Raw genomic sequence first — 13,178 nt, 5'->3', positions numbered from 1 at the left:
GGCATACCGACAGCTTACAGGACAGCCGGAGGGTCCTTACTTGCCTCCATGCTGTCCAATCGCTGAATGACTGCTCATTGCCTGAGATCCAGGCACGAGCAGTCAAGCGGCAGAATCATCGATCAGTGGTTTCCTATGAGAAACCGTGATCAATGTAAAAGATCAGTGTGTGCAGTTTTATAGCCCCCTATGGGAGCTATAACATTGCAAAAAAAAATAAGTGAAAATAAAAAAAAATAAAAAATGATTAAAGATCAGTTAACCCCTTCCCTAATAAAAGTTTGAATCCCCCCCCCTTTCCCTTAAAAAAATAAATAGAAATAACCATGTGATATGGCCACGTGAGGAAATAGTTTATTAAACAGTCAATGGCGTACGTGCAAAAAAATTCCAAAGTGGCGTATTTCTGGTCACTTTTTATAATCATGAAAAATTTTATAAAAAGCTATCACAAAGTCCGATCATTGCAAAAATTAAAAACGTCAGATCAGGGCGCAAAAATTAGCCCTCATACCGCCCCGTACATGGAAAAATAAAAAAAAGTTATAGGGGGTGGGAACATGACAATTTTAAACGTATACATTTTCCTTAATGTAGTTATGATTTTTTCCATAAGTACAACAAAATCAAACATATAAGTAGGGAATCATTTTAATCATATGGACCTACAGAATAAAGATAAAGTGTCATTTTTTTACCGAAAAATTTACTGCATAGAAACTGAAGCCCCAAAAGTTACAAAATGGTGTTTTTTCTTCAATTTTGTCACATAATGATTTTTTTTTCCATTTCACAGTAGATTTTTGGGTAAAATGACTGATTAGAGTAGAATTGGTGGTGCAAAAAATAAGCCATCATATGGATTTTTAGGTGCAAAATTTAAAACGTTACGTTTTTTTAAAGGTAAGGAGGAAAAAAATTGTGCAAAAACTGAAAAACCCTAGGTCATAAAGGGGTTAAACATTTACATGATGCACAAACAAAAGTGCAGTGTGAACCCACCCATTACAGCTGCATCCATTTACAGATTTTATTTCCATTTAATACGTTATTAAACATTATTATATTAGGTTTCCTGTTTATATTATATTTAACCCCCTTAACGACCACGGAAGTAAATGTACGTCCCACACCAGGATGTACATTTACGCCCTGTGTATGAGCGGGAGCATCGGAACGGTGCTCGCATCATACACGGCCCGTAATGGCCGATATCCGTGATCGCACGGATGTCCGCCATTAACCCCTCAGATGCCGTGATCAATACAGATCACGGCATCTGCGGCATTGCGGTACATGGAATGGATGATCGGATCACCCGCAGCGCTGCCGCGGCGATCCGATCATCCAGCATGGCGGCCAGAGGTCCCCTCACCTGGCTCCGGCCGTCTCCCGGAGTCTTCTGCTCTGGTCTGAGATCGAGCAGACCAGAGCAGAAGATCACCGATGGCACTGCACAGTATTAGCAATCAAAGGATTGCTATAGATAGTCCCCTTTGGGGACATAAAAAGTGTAAAAAAAAAAAAGTTGAAAAATGTAAAAATAAAATTTAAAAAAAGTGAAAAATCCCCTCCCCCAATAAAAATGAAAATTGTCAGTTTTTCCCCCATTTTACCCTCAAAAGGCGAAAACTTTTTTTTTATATATTTGGTATTGCCGCATGCGTAAATGTCCGAACTATCAAAATATAATGTTAATGGTCCCGTACGGTGAATGGCGTAAACGTAAATTAAAAAAAAAGTCCAAAAATTATGCTTTTTTGTCGCATTTTATTTAAAAGAAAAATTAAATGATTTAAAAGTTTTATATATGCAAATGTGGTATCTTAAAAAAGTAGATGATGGCGCAAAAAATGAGCCCTCATACCGCCCTATATACGGAAAAATTAAAAAGTTATAGGTGGTCAAAATAGGGCGATTTTAGATTACTGATTTTGAACAAAAAGTTTTTTTTATTTTTGTACGCTTAAAAAAAAAATCTAAAAGTATCTAGCCATGGGTATCATTTTAATCATATTGACCAACACATAATTTTTACCGTAAATTGTACACTGAAAACGAACCCCTCCGAAATGTGCAAAATTTGGGTTTTCATTAAAATTTCCTGGGTTCGCCGTACATTTTATGGTAAAATGAGAGGTTTCATTACAAAGTACAATTGGTCACGCAAAAAACAAGCCCTTATATGGGTCTGTAGATGGAAATATAAAAAAGAGTTATGGATTTTAGAAGGCGAGGAGGAAAAACGCAAACGCAAACATAAAATCGGCCTGGTCCTTAACCCCTTAAGGACCAAGGACGTACCGGTACATCCTGAGTCCTTTCCCTTTCTATAACGTCATAGCGGGTCAAGCCTGGCCTCTAACAACGGCCGGGACCCGTGGCTAATAGCACGTGGCAGTGATCGCGGTGCTGCACGCTTTTAACCCTTTAGACGCGGCGTTCAAAGTTGAACGCTGCGTCTAAAGTGAAACCATGCCGTTAGCTCAGGGAGCTGTTCGGGATCGCCGTGGTGAAATCGCGGCGTCCCAAACAGCTATTAGACACAAGGAGGGTCTCGTACCTTGCCTCCTGGTGTCCGATTGCCGAATGACTGCTCAGTGCCTGAGATCTAGGCATGAGCTGTCAGGCGGCAGAATCATTGATCACTGGTTTCTTATGAGAAACCAGTGATCTGTAATAGATCAGTGTGTGCAGTGTTATAGGTCCCTATGGGAGCTATAACATTGCAAAAAAAAAAAGTGGAAAAAAAAAAGTGAATAAAGATCATTTAACACCTCCCCTAATAAAAGTCTGAATCACCCCCTTTTCCCATAAAAAAAACTGTAAATAAATATATGTGATATCACCGCGTGTGGAAATGTACGAATTATAAAAATATATAATTAATTAAACCACACTGTCAATGGCGTACGCGCAAAAAAATTCAAAAGTCCAAAATTGTGTATTTTTGGTCACTTTTTATATCAGGAAAAAATGAATAAAAAGTGATCAAGTACCGCTAAAAACTTCAGATCACAGACCAAAAAATTAGTCCTCATACCGCCCCATACGCGTTAAGATAATAAAGTTATAGGGGTCAGAAAGTGACAAATTTTAACGTATACATTTTCCTGCATGTAGTTATTTTTTTCAGAAGTACGACAAAATCAAACCGCTATATGTAGGGTATCATTTTAATCGTATGGACCTACAGAATAAAGAAAAGGTGTCATTTTTACCGAAAAATTTACTGCGTAGAAACAGAAGTCCCCAAAATTTACAAAAAGGCGTTTTTTGTTTCAATTTTGTCTCAATGATTTTTTTGCATTTCGCCGTAGATTTTTGGGTAAAATAACTGATGTCATTACAAAGTAGAATTGGTGGCGCAAAAATATAAGCCATCATATGGATTTTTAGGAGCAAAATTAAAAGGGTTATGATTTTTTTAAAGGTAAGGAGGAAAAACAAAAGTGCAGAAACTGAAAACCCCCTGGTCCTTAAGGGGTTTAGGTGAAAATGGGCTTGGTTCTTAACCCCTTAAGGACCAGGCCAATTTTCAGTGTAGGACCAGAGCGTTTTTTGCACATCTGACCACTGTCACTTTAAGCATTAATAACTCTGGGATACTTTTACCTTTCATTCTAATTCCGAGATATTTTTTTTCATGACATTCTACTTTATGCTAGTGGTAAAATTTTGTCGATACTTGCATCATTTCTTGGTGAAAAATTCCCAAATTTGATGAAAAAATAGAAAATTTTGCATTTTTCAAACTTTGAAGCTCTCTGCTTATAAGGAAAATGGATATTCCAAATAAATTATATATTGATTCACAAATACGATATGTCTACTTCCTGTTTGCATCATAAAGGTGACATGTTTTTACTTTTGGAAGACATCAAAGGGCTTCAAAGTATAGCAGCAATTTTCCAATTTTTCACAACATTTTCAAAATCGGAATTTTTCTTCATGTACCAGTTCAGGTTTGAAGTGGATTTGAATGGTCTTCCCATTAGAAATACCCCACAAATGACCCCATTATAAAAACTGCACCCCTCAAAGTATTCAAAATGACATTCAGTAAGTGCGTTAACGCTTTAGGTGGAGTATGATAAACAAAAAAGGACAATGCGCCCATATCTGTGCCGTTATCCTAACCAACAAAGGAGTAGGGTATCACAATAGAATGTGCTCACCTGGTAATGTTATTCTAAGAGCATAACATCTGTGGTTGCTTTGGGAGCCCAGCTGGTGTGGGTCGGTGGTCACGGTGTGCAGCCTGGATCCTCCCGTCTCACAGGACGGTCAACGTGGAAGATATAATGGCAATGAAGAAGCAAACCTGTAGTGGCGCTCACTAGTGCGGCAGAGTAGAATTTCAGAAGCCGATGGTAAGTAAGAACATACTTTATTCAGAACATGTACAAGGGACTACGCTTTACAAAGGGACAGGCTCCCCTCTTCCTCAGGTCCAACCCTCCTTTAGGCGTTTCACAGGAATAACAGCCAAATAGAGAAAATTCAAAATCTTCATTTTATACACTTATGTTCTTGTAGACCCAGTTTTTTAATTTTTACAAGAGGTAAAAGGAGAAAAATCCTCTCAAAATTTGTAACCCAATTTCTCTCGAGTAAGGAAATCTCATATGTGTATGTCAAGTGTTCAGCGGGCGCAGTAGAGGGCTCAGAAAGGAAGGTGCGACAATGGGAATTTGGAGAGTGAATTTTTCTGAAATGGTTTTTGGGGGGCATGTCACATTTAGGAAGCCCCTACGGTGCCAGAACAGCAGAAAACCCCCCACATGTCATACCATTTTGGAAACTACACCCCTCAAGGCACTTAACAAGGGGTCCAGTGAGCCTTAACACCCCACAGGTGTTTGATGACTTTTCCTTAAAGTCAGATGTGTAAATGAAAAAAAAAAATTCTCACTAAAGTGCAGTTTTTTCCCCAAATCTACCATTTTTATAAAAGGCAATGGAGAAAATGCCCCCCAAAATTTGTAACCCCATCTCTTGAGCATGGAAACACCCCATGTTATGATGTAAATTGCTATGCGGGCAAACTATAATGCTCAGAAGAGGGAGTCACATTTGGCTTTTTGAAAGCAAATTTTGCAGAAATGGTTTTTGGGGGACATGTCACATTTAGGAAGCCCCTATGGTGCCAGAACTGCAAAAAAACAAAAAAACACATGCATACTATTTTGGAAACTACACCCCTCAAGGAACGTAACAAGGGGTACAGAGAGCCTTAACACCTCACAGGTATTTCACGACTTTTTGTTAAAGTTGGATGTGTTAATGAGAAAAAAAAATCACTAAAATGCAGTTTTTTCCCCCAAAAAACAATTAAAAACAAAAATTTGTAACCCCATTTCTTCTGAGTATGGAAATACCCCATGTGTGGACTTCAAGTGCTCTGCTGGCGCACTACAATGCTCAAGAGGAGGAGCGCCATTGAGCTTTTGGAAAGAATTTGTTTGGAATGGAAGTCAGGGGCCATGTTCGTTTACAAAGCCCCCAGTGGTGCCAGAACAGTGGACCCCCCCCCACATGTGACCCCATTTTGGAAACTACACCCCTCAGAATTTAATAAGAGGTGCAGTGAGTATTTCAACTCCACTGGAGTTTGACAGATCTTTGGAACAGTGGGCTGAGCAAATGCAAAATTAAATTTTTTCTTTTCACGGACCACTGTTCCAGAAAACTGTCAGACACCTGTGGGGCGCAAATGCTCACTGTACCCCTTATTACATTACGTGAGGGGTGTAGTTTCCAAAATGGGGTCACATGTGGGAGGGGTCCATTGTTCTGGCACATTGTAAACACACGTGGCCTTCAATTCCGGACAAATTTTCTCATCAAATTCCCAATGGCGCTCCTCTTCTGATCATTGCAGTTCGCCCACAAAGCACTTTACATCCACATATGGGGTATTTATATACTCAGAAGAAATGGGGTTACAAATTGTGGGGGGCTTTTTTCCTATTTTCCCTTGTGAAAATGAAAAATTTTGGGTAACTAGCATTTTAGTGAAATTTTATTTTATGGCTCACTATACCCCTTGTTACATTCCGTGAGGGGTGTAATTTCCAAAATAGGATCACATGTGGGTATTTTTTGCATTTATGGCAGAACCGCTGTAAAATCAGCCACCCCTGTGCAAATCACCAATTTAGGCCTCAAATGTACATGGTGCGCTCTCACTCCTGAGCCTTGTTGTGCGCCAGCAGAGAATTTTACGCCCACATATGGGGCATTTCCGTAATCAGGAGAAATTGCATTACAAATTTTGGGGGTCTTTTTTTCCCTTTTACCTCTTGTGAAAATAAAAAGTAAAGGGCAACACCAGCATAGCATGTTAATGTAAAAATTCTTTTTTTTACACTAACAGGCTGGTGTAGACCAACTTTTCCTTTTCATAAGGGGTTAAAGGAGAAAAATACCCCCAAAATTTGTAGTGCAATTTCTCCCGGGTACGGAAATACCCCATATATTGCACTAAACTGTTTCCTTGAAATACGACAGGGCTCCGAAGTGAGCGCCATGCGCATTTGAGGACTAAATTAGGGATTGCATAGGGGTGGACATAGGGGTATTCTACGGCAGTGATTCCCAAACAGGGTGTCTCCAGCTGTTGCTAAACTCCCAGCATGCCTGGACAGTCAATGGCTGTCCGGAAATGCTGGGAGGAGTTGTTTTGCAACAGCTGGAGGCTCCGTTTTGGAAACACTGCTGAACAATACGTTTTTCATTTTTTATTGGGGAGGAACAGTGTAAGGGGGTGTATATGTAGTGTTTTACCCTTTATTATGTGTTCGTGTAGTGTTTTAGGGTACATTTGCACTGGCGGGTTACAGTGAGCTTACCGCTAGGAGTTTGCACTGCGGCAAAAAATTTGCCGCAGCACATACTTTAAGCAGGAAACTTACTGTAAACCCGTCCATGTGAATGTACCCTGTACGTTCACATGGGGGGGGGGGCAAACCTCCAGCTTTTTTAAAACTACAACTCCCAGCATGCACTGACAGACCATGCATGCTGGGAGTTGTACTTTTGCAACAGCTGGAGGCACACTGGATGGATAACCTTCAGTTAGGTTCTGTTACCTAACTCAGTATTTTCCAACCAGTGTGCCTCCAGCTGTGTCAAAACTACAAATACTTGCATGTACTGATAGTCAAAGTGCATGCTGGGAGATTTAGTTACACAACTGCTAGAGGTACGCAACTACAACTCCCAGCATGCTGAGACAGCTGTTTTGCAACATCTGGAGGTCTACAGTTTAGAGACGACTGCACAGTGATTTCCAAACTGTGGGCCTCCAGATGTTGCAAAACTACAAATGCCAGCATGCCCAGACAGCAAACTGCTATGTGGGCATGCTGGGAGTTGTAGTTTTGCAAGATCTAGAGGGCCACAGTTCACAGCACAGTGATCTCTAAACTGTGACCCCTCCAGCTGTTGCAAAACTAAAAATCCCAGCATGACAGCTGTCTGGGCATGCTGGGAGTTGTAGTTTTGCAACATCTGGATGGTAACAGTGTAGAGACCACTGTATAATGGTCTCAAACTGTAGTCCCCTAGATGTTGCTAAGCAACTTACCGGCTTCCATCAGATCCAGGGAGCTGTCCTCTTCTGCCGCATGACATGCCTCACGCACCGATCTCCGACACCGATAGTCGCCCGCAGCCTCGCCCGCAGGGTAAGTGGATCTTCAGCGCCGGTCCCCTTTGTTTCCCCGTCCTGCCCCGCCTATTGTGGGTGGACAGAACGGGGAAAACGAAAGTTAACCCCCCCGCCCCCGATCTATTGGTGGTCGCATCTAGACCACCAATATCAGGGATAGGAGGGGTGGCACCCCTGCCACCTCACTCCTATCCCTTCAGGGGGATCGTGGGTGTCTTGGACAAGCGCGATCCCCTTATTTTCGGGGTCACCAGGTCACCATAGACCCGTAATCGCGCAAATCGCAAGTGGGAATTCACTTACCATTTGCGCAGATCGCCGACATGGGGAGGTCTGATGACCCCCCCCCCCCCCGCCCCTGGACATCTGTGCGGGGTGCCTACTGATCAATATCAGCAGTCACCCCGGTCTGGTCCCCAAAATTCCCGCGGGCGTACAGGTACGCCCTTGGTCCTTAAGTACCAGGGAGCAAATGCGTACCTGGTCCCTTGGTCCTTAACAGAAAAAAATATGCAATTTTTGCTTCCGTAAGCATATATATATTTTTCTTTTCAAGTGTATAAAACCTATATGTTAACTTGTTGGGGGACAGAGGGCGTATGTATACGCCCACGTCACTTAAGTATACGCCCACGTCACTTAAGGACAGAGGGCGGTACCTACACGCCCTCTGCATTTCCGATCACTGCAAATCACCGGGTGGTGATCGGAACGGGATGCCTGCTGAAATCATTCAGCAGGCATCCGTGCCAATGCCCGGGGGGGGGGGGGTCCCGAGATCCTATGTGGGCGGTGATAACAGGCGGCTCCCTGGTGCGGCAATGACGTGCAGACTACAGAAGCTGGTGAGTTGCCTAGCAACATCTGGAGGGCTACAGTTTGAGACCACTATACAGTGGTCTCTAAACTGTAGCCATCCAGATGTTGCAAAACTACAACTCCCAGCATGACCAGACAGCTGATTGCTGGTTAGAAAATACTGAGTTAGGTAACAGAACCTAACTGAATGTTTTCCAACCAGTGTGTCTCCAGCTGTGGCAAAAGTACAATTCCCAGCATGCACGGTCTATCACTACATGCTGGGAGTTGTAGTTTTGAAACAGCTGTAGTATCCCCCCCCATGTAAATGTACAGGGTACATTCACATGGGCAGATTTACAGTGAGTATCCTGCTTCAAGTTTGAGCTGCAGCAAATTTTTCACCGCAGTGCGAACTCCCAGCGGGACACTAACCGTAAACCCGCCATAAAAACACTACACTACCACAAAATAAAGGGTAAAACACTACATATACACCCCCTTACACTGTCCCCCCCCCCTCATAATAAAAACGTATCGTACAGCAGTGTTTCCAAAATGGAGCCTCCAGCTGTAGCAAAACAACAATTCCCAGCATTTCCGGACAGCCACTGCCTGTCCAAGCATGCTGGGAGTTTAGCAACAGCTGGAGGTACCCTGTTTGGGAATCACTGGCGTAGAACACCCCTATGTCAAACCCTATGAAATCCCTAATTTAGTCCTCAAATGCGCATGGCGCTCTCACACTTTGGAGCCCTGTTGTATTTCAAGGAAACAGTTTAGGGCCACATATGGGGTATTTCTGTAGTTGGGAACAATTGCACTACAAATTTTGGGGGCTTTATCTCCTTTTACCCCTTATGAAAAGGAAAAGTTGGGGTCCACACCAGCCTGTTAGTGTAATTTTTTTCAATTTTTTTTACACTAACATGCTGGTGTTGCTAGGAAGAAAATACCCCCAAAATTTGTAACGCAATTTCTCCCGAGTATGGAAATACCCCATATGTGGGCGTAAAATGCTCTGCAGACGCACAAGGCTCAGGAGTGAGAGCGCACTATGTATATTTGAGGCCTAAATTGGTGATTTGCACAGGGGTGGCTGATTTTACAGCGGTTCTGACAACCACAAAAAAATACCCACGTGTGACCTCATTTTGGAAATTACACAGTGAGCCTTAACACCCCACAGATGTTTGACGAATTTTCATTAAAGTTGGATGGGAAAAAGAAAACTTTTTTTCACTAAAATGCTGGAGTTGCCCTAAATTTTTCATTTTCACAAGGGAAAATTGGAAAAAAGCCCCCCCCCAAAAAAAAAAAAAAATTGTAACCCCCTTTCTTCTGAGTAAGAACATAACCCATATGTGGATGTAAAGTGCTCTGCGGGTGCACTACAATTCTCAGAAGAGAAGGAGCACCATTGGGATTTTGGAGAGAAATTTTGTCTGGAATTGAAGGCCACGTGTGTTTACAAAGCCCCCATAGTGCCAGAACAATTGAGTGTAGTGCGCCAGCAGAGCACTTGTAGTGCGCCAGCAGAGCACTTTTAGTCCACACATGGGGTATATCCATATACAGAAGAAATGGGGTTACAAATTTTGGGGAGCATTTTCTTCTCTTACCCCGTGTTAAAAATGTAAATTTGGGGGAAAAAAAAATGTTTTTCTTCATTTACACATCCGACTAACAAAAAGTCGGCAAACACCTGTGAGGTGTTAAGGCTCCCTGTACCCTTTGTTACGTTCCTTGAGGGGTGTAGTTTCCAAAATAGTATGCCATGTGTTTTTTTTTTGCTGTTCTGGCCCCATAAGGGCTTCCTAAATGAGACATGCCCCCTAAAAACCTTTTCAGCAAAATTTGCTTTCCAAAAGCCAACTGTGACTCCTCTTCTGAGCATTGCAGTTTGCACGCAGAGCATTTTACATCCTAACATGGGGTATTTCCATACTCAGAAGAGACGGGGTTACAAATTTTGGGGGGCATTTTCTCCCATTACCCTTTGTAAAAATTGTAAATTTGGAGGGAAAAAACTGTACTTTAGTGAAAAAAGCATTTTCTTCATTTACACATCCAACTTGAACGAAAAGTTGTCAAACAACTGTGTGGAGTTAAGGCTCACTGGACCCCTGATTTTGAATTTTCTCCTTCACTTTGCTGCTATTCCTGTGAAACACCTAAAGGGTTAAACTTTCTGAAAGTAATTTTGACTACTTTGAGGGGGTGCAGTTTTTATAATTGGGTCATTTGTGGGGTATTTCTCATATGAAGGCCCTTCAAATCCACTTCAAAACTGAACTAGTCCTTCAAAAATTCTGATTTTCAAAATTGTGTGAAAAATTTGAAAATTGCTGCTGAAGTTTGAAGCCCTCTGATGTCTTCCAAAAGTAATAAAAATGTCAACTTAATAAAGCAAAGTGGACATATTGTATATGTGAATCATTATATAATTTATTTGCAATGTCTATTTTACTTACAAGCCGAGAGCTTCAAGGTTGGAAAAATGCTAAATTTCCAATTTTCTCATCAAATTTTGGAATTTTTCACCAAGAAATGATGCAAGTATCAACGAAAATTTACCACTAACAAAGTAGAATATGTCACGTAAAACAATCTCGGAATCAAGTTTATAAGTAAAAGCATCCCAGAGTTATTAATGCTTAAAGTGATAGAGGTCAGATTTGAAAAAAGAAATGTTCCCGTCCTTAGTCATAATGGGCTTCGCCCCCAAGGGTTTAACCGTTACATGGCCATGAAGTGCAGGAGCTGTGCCCATTTCATAAGCGGTGAGAGACGGCTATTATCAGAAGCAATCCCGCAGCTCATTAACCCTTAAAACGCATGATCAGCATTGATCACGGCGTCTAAAGGTAGAAAATGCTGATGCCTTATAAGTTACGCAAATAAAACATATGTTATATGGAATAGCGCAGAGTGAGCTCAGCCAGACAGCAGTGTACATTTTTCAAATCTTGTGCAGAGGAACAGCTGACCATGATAACCAGATTCCAGCTTTCATTTTTTTTTTAAAGCCTTTCTAAAAATAAAAGCTGAAATCCAGTTGGTTGCTATGGGCAACTGCTCCTGCACAAGGTTTGACAAATCTCCCCCTATGGCCATGTTCACACAGGAATTTCTGCACGGAAAATGTCCATACAGACATTCCACACAGTGGAGCACTGGCAGAACACGCTAGAACTGCTCACAAATGCTCCGCCTCAGACAGCAATGCATTTCTGAGCGGAATCCACGAGAACAGAACAGGTTCAATGTTGTTACTGGCGTCAGAATAAGGATTTCCGCAGTAGATGCTGCAGGGGCGATTGTTGTGCGATGCAGAATATTTATGCGGAATTCCGCACGGACCTTCCGCTGTGTGAACGTAGGCTACGGCTATGTTCACATTGCAGAATTTTCTCTACTTCTCCATGCAAAAACCATGGCACCCAAGTCATTTTAACCCCACAGTTTTTCAGTTTTTGCATTTTCGTTTTTTGCTCATCACCTTCTAAAAATATTAACACTTTCAATTTTGCACCTACAGATCAATATGCGGGCTTATTTTTTGCGCCACCAATTGTACTTTTTAATGACAAAACTTTTTAATCGCAAAACCAGAAAAATTTATATTTGTGAGGCAAAACTGACAAAAAAAAAAAAAAAAAAAAAAAAAAAAAAAAAAAAAAAAAGCAACCCATTTTGTAACTTTTGGGGCTTCCGATTCTATACAGTACGCTTTCCTGTAAAAATGACACCATATCTTTATTCTGTAGGTCCGTACGGTTACAAGGGGAATAATATGGAGGGGGGTGATGACTATCCTCACTCCCTCTGACCCCCTTGTGCCATTATCCCTCCCCCCTCTATCCTAATGCCCGTGTGCTATAAAAAAAAAAGTGTAAAAAAAAAAAATAGTCACTAAATTTGATTACCCCCCCCCTCCGTTTCCCTTTTTGCCATATCTGATAATAAAAGCACAAGGGGATTAATATAGGGTGTGATTAATCCCCCTTAATCCACTTTTGCCATTATTCCCCCCTCCATCTGATGCCCTTTTGCCATTATCCCCCTCCATCTTAAGCTGCTTTCACACTATAAAATTCATCCGTTTTAAAGATCTGTTTGATGTTCCGTTATGAAAACCCTGAAAAGCTGCCATTAAACGTCCGTTAGAAAATCCCATTATAGTCTATGGGATTTTTACATGATCCCGTTTTTATCAGTTATAGTCCGTTATTTTGTGACTGAAGATAGTAACGGGAGAAATAGTGCATGCACTAGTTCTTCCGTTCATTCTCCTGTTACAAAATAATGTCCATTATTAATAACAGACTATAACGGATTGAAACGGATCATAGAAAATCCCATTATAGTCTATGGGATTTTTACAACAGATGTATGGGATTTTCTAAAGGACGTTTAATGGCCGATTTTCTGGGTTTTCATAACGGAACATCAAACGGATCTTTAAAACGGATGAATTTTATAGTGTGAAAGCAGCTTAAGATGAAGGGGGATAATGGCAAAAGGGCATCAGAGGGAGGGGGGGAATAATGGAACAAGGGGATTAAGTATCGCATTAGTATAAAGGAAAGCACACGCCTTTTGTCCACGGGTACCCCTCGCGCGCAAGTTCCGCATGAGGAGTACCCGCAGACATGCTTTCAGCCTTTGTGGGTACAGTCGCTAAAAAGGTTAAGAACCACTG

General features: G+C 41.5%; 1 long non-coding RNA gene across 4 annotated transcripts in view; it reads right to left on the bottom strand.

The window, feature by feature from the left end:
• Positions 1–13,178, bottom strand: part of LOC130340496 (uncharacterized) — a 42,964-nt gene that overhangs the window by 15,157 nt on the left and 14,629 nt on the right. The window contains exon 1 of one of the 4 annotated variants that reach the window (XR_008880596.1): positions 4,179–4,347. The exons of the other annotated variants lie outside the window; for them this stretch is intronic. This is a non-coding gene — a long non-coding RNA (uncharacterized LOC130340496). Of the gene's footprint in view, positions 1–4,178; positions 4,348–13,178 lie in introns of those variants that run through there. 4 annotated transcript variants of the gene reach the window in all.

This window comes from Hyla sarda, unplaced genomic scaffold (assembly GCF_029499605.1).
Source record: "Hyla sarda isolate aHylSar1 unplaced genomic scaffold, aHylSar1.hap1 scaffold_593, whole genome shotgun sequence".
Classification (NCBI taxonomy): Eukaryota; Metazoa; Chordata; class Amphibia; order Anura; family Hylidae; genus Hyla; species Hyla sarda.
The sequence above is the reverse complement of the archived record's forward strand: the minus strand, read 5'-3'. Positions and strand labels throughout refer to the sequence as shown.